Source organism: Pelodiscus sinensis, chromosome 33, assembly GCF_049634645.1.
Source record: "Pelodiscus sinensis isolate JC-2024 chromosome 33, ASM4963464v1, whole genome shotgun sequence".
In the NCBI taxonomy this organism is placed as follows: domain Eukaryota; kingdom Metazoa; phylum Chordata; order Testudines; family Trionychidae; genus Pelodiscus; species Pelodiscus sinensis.
In genome coordinates, this window is record NC_134743.1 from 11,599,509 (window position 1) to 11,606,273 (window position 6,765).

The 6,765-nt window shown below is 49.6% G+C and overlaps 1 long non-coding RNA gene across 1 annotated transcript; it reads left to right on the forward strand.

The window, feature by feature from the left end:
- Nucleotides 1-800: 800 nt before the first annotated feature.
- On the forward strand, nucleotides 801-4,386 carry LOC142823423 (uncharacterized). Its single transcript, XR_012898635.1, has 3 exons — nucleotides 801-896; nucleotides 1,929-2,063; nucleotides 4,283-4,386. It is a non-coding gene; the product is annotated as an uncharacterized LOC142823423 (long non-coding RNA).
- Nucleotides 4,387-6,765: the final 2,379 nt, after the last annotated feature.

Below are 6,765 nucleotides of genomic sequence, written 5' to 3' on the forward strand. Positions count from 1 at the left end.
GCAGAGAATTAAGAAAATGAGGATGCCATCCCTGCTCCTTCAGTCTCACCCTTCTGTTCATCTTTATTTCCAATGAGAATGGCAAAGGAAGTATGAATACTAGATTAGGTAGCTGCATAACAAGGAAAATGGGCATACAGGGTGTAATAGACTGTTTTGGGCCTGCTCCATACGATTTTTATGTCAGATGGTTGAAATTATTCCATTTTGCAGAGAAGTTTGAGATTTCAAATTTTGGTTTTGTTCCTATTTGGGGGACACACCCCCCAGCCCAAATTTCAAAACTCTTTGTGAAACAGTAATACTATTCTCAACCCAGCTCTACTGGGAGCCTTGCCTGAGGGCAGTCTACTGGCAGACTATGCTGGAGACAGGGAACCTGGAAACACTGGGAATTAGAGGTGCCAGGGTGCACATTTCCTGGCTCCTTGTCAGCCTGCCAGACAGGCTGTTCTGAAGGTGAGGGCCAGGAAGCCCAAGATCCCAGTCAGCCTGCTAGATGGGTCACCAAGAAGCTGACCAAGTACCCCTACTTGGCTTCTGGAAGAATTTTGTCAAAATTGAACTGTCTTCAAAGTATTTTGATGAATCAACACATTTGGCCCAAACTTGATTAATTCCAGTTCTTTTAAACTTCTGTCGTTGGAATCACTCTACCCTAATGTAGAAGAGACAGCTGTGCTAGATACATGATGTGGTTATTTCTTCGTTACCAACCTGTGTGGCTTTCTTGGCTATAGGAGGACAACACTCTTCGTGCATTGGCCTTTGTCCTGTTTGGTATCCTGGCCGGCTCTGCAAAGAGAAAATGGAAGGACTATTTTGCCAAGCAGGTTAGACAGAGCTGGGTCACGCTTCTGCTGCACCTGCAAGATCCAAGCCCTGAGGTTTCAATGGTAAGAATGACAGTGACTTAATTACTAAGCAAAAAGAATCTTCCTCCTGATGCCAGGGGAGCTCTGCTATTCCTTCCCGCAGTGGAGACCTAAATTCTTCCCTCAGTTCATTGCCCTCCTTTTGAGTTAATCCCAGACAGGCTGGTCCTTAGCAGCCAGGGTTGTCTCACTGGAGTTCAGGATAGGTCATGGGTCTGATCCCAAGAGTTCATTCCTGCCTATCTCTGCACCCCACGTTCCTGCCTCCCCACAACAGAGGAAAGACCACAGCTATGCCTAGTGAAGCAGCTTTCATAGCTACATCCGTTCTGAAAAAACATTGCTGCTATCTCCAGTTTTCAGTATTATAAAATCATAGAACCATAGGTTTGGAGGAGACCTCAGGAGGTCACTGAGTCCAACCTCCTGCCCAAAACAGGACCAGCCTCAACTAAACAATCCCAGCCAGGGCTTTGTCAAGCTAGGACTTGAAAACTCTAGATTTAGAGGTTCCGTTGCCTCCCTAGGTAACCCATTCCAGTGCTTCACCACCTTCCTAGTAAAATAGTTTTTCCGACTATCCAACCTAGACCTCCCCCACTGTAACTTGAGACCATTGCTCCTCATTCAGTCATCTAGTACCACTGAGAACAGCCTCTCTCCATCCTCTTTGAAATCCCCCTTCAGGTAGTTAAAGCCTTCTATCAAAGCTCCCCTCACTCTTCTCTTCTGAAGACTAAATAATCCCAAATCCCTCAGCCTCTCCTTGTAAATCATGTGTTCCAGCCTCCTAATCATTTTTGTTGCCCTCCGTTGGACTTTCTCCAATGTATCAACATTTTTTAAGTAATGGGGTGCCCAGAATTGGATGCAATACTCCAGAAGTAGAATCCCTTTCCCCCTATTAAAGTCATGCTGGCATATTTTCTGTCTATTACTTCAGGGGAATCCCTTTTATTCTTGGGGTAGATGAGCAGTCAAGGACATGAGTTCCATTTGAATGAGCACAATACGTGTTATGGAACAATTCAATGGTGCAACCCTCTTTTTCAGGAGTGCAGAGCTACATTTCATCTCTGTGCCCCATTTTTGGGACTGAAGAGGCTCCAAACTATACTTAATGAGCATCTTAGTTGGAGAACCGAGCTGAACCCTGAGGAGCTCCAGATGGATATCTGCAGACACCTTGTGAGTGACCTATAGAATTATATGAGATTATTGACAGCATAGGCTTGTGGTGTAGAAGCAGGGGGAATGTGTGATGGGCAATGGAAGTATCTATGGGTATGTCTACTCTACAAAGTTAGTTTGAACTAACGGACGTTAGTTCGAACTAACTTTCATAGGCGCTACACTAGCGCTCCGTTAGTTTGAATTTAATTCGAACTAACGGAGCGCTTAGTTCGAACTAGGTAATCCTCATTCCACGAGGATTAAGCCTAGTTCAAACTTACTAGTTCGAATTAAGGGCTGTGTAGCCCCTTAATGCGAACTAGTGGGAGGCTAGCCCCCCCCAGGTTTCCCTGGTGGCCACTCCGGCCAACACCAGGGAAACTCGTATGCCCCCCTCCCGGCCCCGGACCCCTTAAAGGGGCACGGGATGGCTACGGTGCCCATGCCAGGTGCAAGCCTGCCAGCACCCAGCAGGCAGACCCTGCACCTGGTGCGGATCGAGCCACCCACCCGATGCCCCCCAGCCCTCCCCCTCTTCCCGGGACCAGGCTGGCGGGTCCTGGGAGCTTGCCCGGGACCGCAAAAGGCGGGCTCCCTCCTGGGCTAGTGCGGACATCGTGGACCTCGTCCACGATCTCCGCACTAGGCACAGGAAGGTGGCCGGCTAGGGCAGGAGAGCTGCCAGCCTGGCCACCCAGGAGCAGGAGTGCATGAAAATCAAGGTGGTCCACTGAGACCCCCGACCCTGAGCCCTGAGCTTACAATGGCCATCCTGGGTCAGAACAAAGGTTCATCTATCCCAGTAGCCTGTCTGCCGACAGCGGCCAACCCTAGGGACCCTGGAGGGGATGGACCGAAGCCAGTGACCAAGCCATTTGTCTCGTGCCATCCCTCTCCAGCCTTCCACAAACTTTGGGCAGGGACACCACTCCTACCCCCTGGCTAATACCACTCCATGGACCCAACCTCCATGGCTTGATCTCACTTCCCTTTAAACTCTGTTCTAGTTGTAGCCTTCACAGCCTCCTGCAGCAAGGAGTTCCACAGGTTGACTCTGTGCTTTGTGAAGAACAACTTTCTGTTACTAGTTTGAAGCCTGTTACCCATTCCTTTCCTTTGGTGTCCTCTAGTCCTTCTTTATGGGAACTAATGAAGAACTTTTCTGAATGCACCCTCTCCACCCAACTCCTGGTTTTAGAGACCTCTATCCTGTCCCTCCTCCGTCTCCTTTTTTCTAAGCTGAAAAGTCCCAGTCTCTTTAGCCTCTCTTCATATGAGACCTGTTCCCAACCCCTGATCATTTTAGTTGCCCTCCCCTCTGCCACCCTCTCTCTTCCCCTCTCCCACCCCCTTTTCCCAGTCTCCCCCAGTTTTGTTCAATAAAGACAGATTCCATTTTTGAACACAATTGTCCTTTATTTTGTACATCAAGAAGAGGGGCTAGGGAAGGGTAAGTGGAAGGAGTTGAGGGCGGAATGGGGTACGCGCCCCCGATGGGGAGGACTGGGCTGGCTCTGCGGGCTTCTGGGGGTGGAAGCTCTCCTGCAGCTCCCCAATTGCCCCATCTCCCCAGATGGCAGGCTGCGGCAAGTGCAGCCGGTCTGATGGCCAAGTGCTGTGATGTGCCCAGTGTGGGCACTCCGGGCACTCCAAGCCAAGACTGCTTTGCAAGCGGGGCACCCCTGAGAACTGTCTGTCCGGCGTGGGGGTTGGGACCCTTTAAGCACAGCCCTCGGCTAGCCTGAGACAGCATCTCCACGCTCTAAGTCCTCCTCTGATGTCCTGCCGGCACTGCTTCCGGCCATCCTTAAGCCCGGTTCAGGGTCCACTTAATGTGGACATGCTAGTTCGAATTAGTAAAACGCTAATTCGAGCTAGTTTTTTAGTCTAGATCCGTTAGTTTTAATTAGCTTAGTTCGAATTAAGTAATTCGAACTAAGTTAGTTCGAATTAACGTTGTAGTGTAGACGTACCCTATTAGAGTGGGATACAGGACTGAGGGTGAGAGGAATGTAAATCTGCCATAGATTCCCACTTTCCCCACTTCTACACAGCCTCCTGTCCTTTCTTTTATTTACTTGTTTAAATTAAAAAAAAAGTCTGAGTGAGTCCAATAACTGACAGCAGTGGCAAGAGGAACACAGACTGTTTACTTGTGGTTTATAAAGGCATGTGTTGGCAGTCAAAGGGCATTTCTAGCCAGAGAGAGCTCATGTGTCCCTGATTTTCTCTAGGCCAAAGAGAAGGCTGAGCTACTGGAGAACTTTTACAAAAGCACCATCACATACTTCTGCAGCAGCTGGGAAGAGATCCGGGCAGTTGCAGCCAAGTTAGCTGGTGAGAGAAAGTGTGCCGTGTCCCTTTTGGTATTCCCTTTGAGGTAGACAGAAAAAGTCCCTGTGTGCAGCACTGAGCTACTATTAATCTCTCCGTGCTGTGACTTCTCATGCATAAATGGAGATGTTAATGTTCTCCTACTTCTCCAGTGTGGTGTTAGGAGGAATTTGTAATTTGCAATAGAATGCTTTGAGATGGCGCAGTCATTTAGTAGCAGAGGCTGGCACACTGTCACGTAGGGTATGTTTATTCTCCGATCAAACTAGTGTGCTAAAAATAGAGTAGCTGTGGCAGGAGTAGCAGGAGGGGTTAACTATTCCAAGGATGATCCCATCCAAACCCAAAAGTCTGTTCTCAAGGTGGCTAGCTCCTCCGACTGCTTCTGTCATCTGACCTGCACTCTATTTTTAGTAGTCCGAGTTAGTGTGGACTCAAACTATAGACCTAAGCTCAGTGTTGTTGACTGTTCCTTACTGGTGCTTCATCACTGGGAGGTAGGCAGGCCACCGCCACACAGTGCCTGCTGTTGCAGGTTCCTGATTGCCTTGCCCAGGAAGCACTAGATTCCTCCCCTTTGGCCCTGTGCCATCCTTTCCTTAGCACACCCATGCAAGCCAGGCAAGCATTGTGGCCTAATTAATTTATCCATGTGAGATCCTTGCTTAGTACGCACTTATTCCTGGCCCCAGCCCTTTGTTCACACCACTAGATTAATACACTATCCTAGTATATCTCCACTAACTGACAGCAGTGGCAAGAGGAACATAGATTGTTTAAAGCAAATGAGGTTTTATGTAAACATTCTTAATTTTTTTCTCTTCAGTGTGGACGCTAAACTTTTCTAGTATTTTCTTGCCTACAGCTCACCTTAGACCCACAATAGAAGCCAAAGGGCCAATGTTATCACCTTGCACTTAACAAGAGAAGGTTTTTTATTGATGTTTATTTTACACTGCTTATTTAGGCATCATCCTGGAACATACGGACACCAAGAATATGAAATGGCTGGACATGGAACATCTGTTGACCTGTAAGTAACAAATACAGGTGAAATCCTATTCATTAGTGAGTTATAAAGAAATTTAGCTGACAAGCAAGCAGTAACTGATACCACAGGTGTGAAGTGCATCAGCCACACATCAAAGGACAGATTCAGCTTTAGTCTGCTCTGAAAGAGGTACGTCTACACTATAGCGTTAATTCAAGTTAACTTAATTCGAAATAGTTAATTTGAATTAAGCTAATTCGAATTATGCATCTATACACAAAACCTATTTCAAAATAGCATTTTGTTCTTTTGAAATAGCGCGTCCACACTGAGTGGACCCTGAACCGAAGTTCAGGCTGGCCGGAACCAGTGCTGGCAGGGCATCAGGTTAGGACATAGTGTGTGGGGCTGCTGCCTCAGGCTAACTGAGCTCCGTGCTTCACGGGACCCTACCCCCACCCCGAACAGACAGTTCTCAGGGTTCCCCGCTCGCTTGTCTACCCCGATGAGGGAGAGCAAAGCAGTCCTGTCTTGGAGTGCCCTGAGTGCCTGCACTCGGGACACCACAGCACTCGGCCACATGGAGCCAGAGCTGCCCCTGGGCACACCGGTGCGTCTCGTAGGGTTGTTGCCATCAGCCCAGCTGCACTTGCTGCAGGCTACCGTCCGGGGAGTCCATCGGGGGGCTGTCAGGATCCAGGAGGCCCTGCAGGAGAGTGTCCACCCCGAGGAGCCCTCAGAGCCACCCCGGTCCTCCCCACCGGGGGCTCGTGCCCCATTCCTCCCTCACGTCCATCTACTTACTCCTCCCTAGCCTCCCTTCCTGATGTCAAATAAAAGACATGTATGTTCAAAAATAGAAACTGGGTTTATTGAACAACAGGGTGAACCTCTGGGGAGACTGGGAAAAGGAGGTGGGAGAGAGGAATAGAGTGGGTGGGAGAGGGGAGGGTGAAACCTGGGAGGAGGAAGTTGGAAGGGAGAAGCAAAGGGAAGAAGGGGGAAGGGAAAATCAGGGCCCAAGGTTGGAGGTCTCACCGCACCAACTTGATTGTCATGCAAACCTGCTCCTGGGTTCGCATGTGGCCTTTGGTGGCCAGGCTGGCAGCTATCCTGCCATTGACGGCCGTGTTCCTCTGTCTAGTGCGGAGATCATGGATGCTGGGGCATCCCTCCCAAACCTGAATAAGGTCCATGATCTCCACCCTGGACCAGGAAGGCACCCGCCTTCTCCAGCCCCTGTCAGGCTCCTGGGTGCTGGCAGACTGCTCCTGAGGAGCAGTGGAGGGTTGGCTGCCAGTGCCTTGCTGGCTCACGTTTTGTGGCTACTGGCTCAGGGGCCCCGGTGGCCACTGCTGGCTCTTGGCTGGTAGGCTTGGATCTGGCACGGGC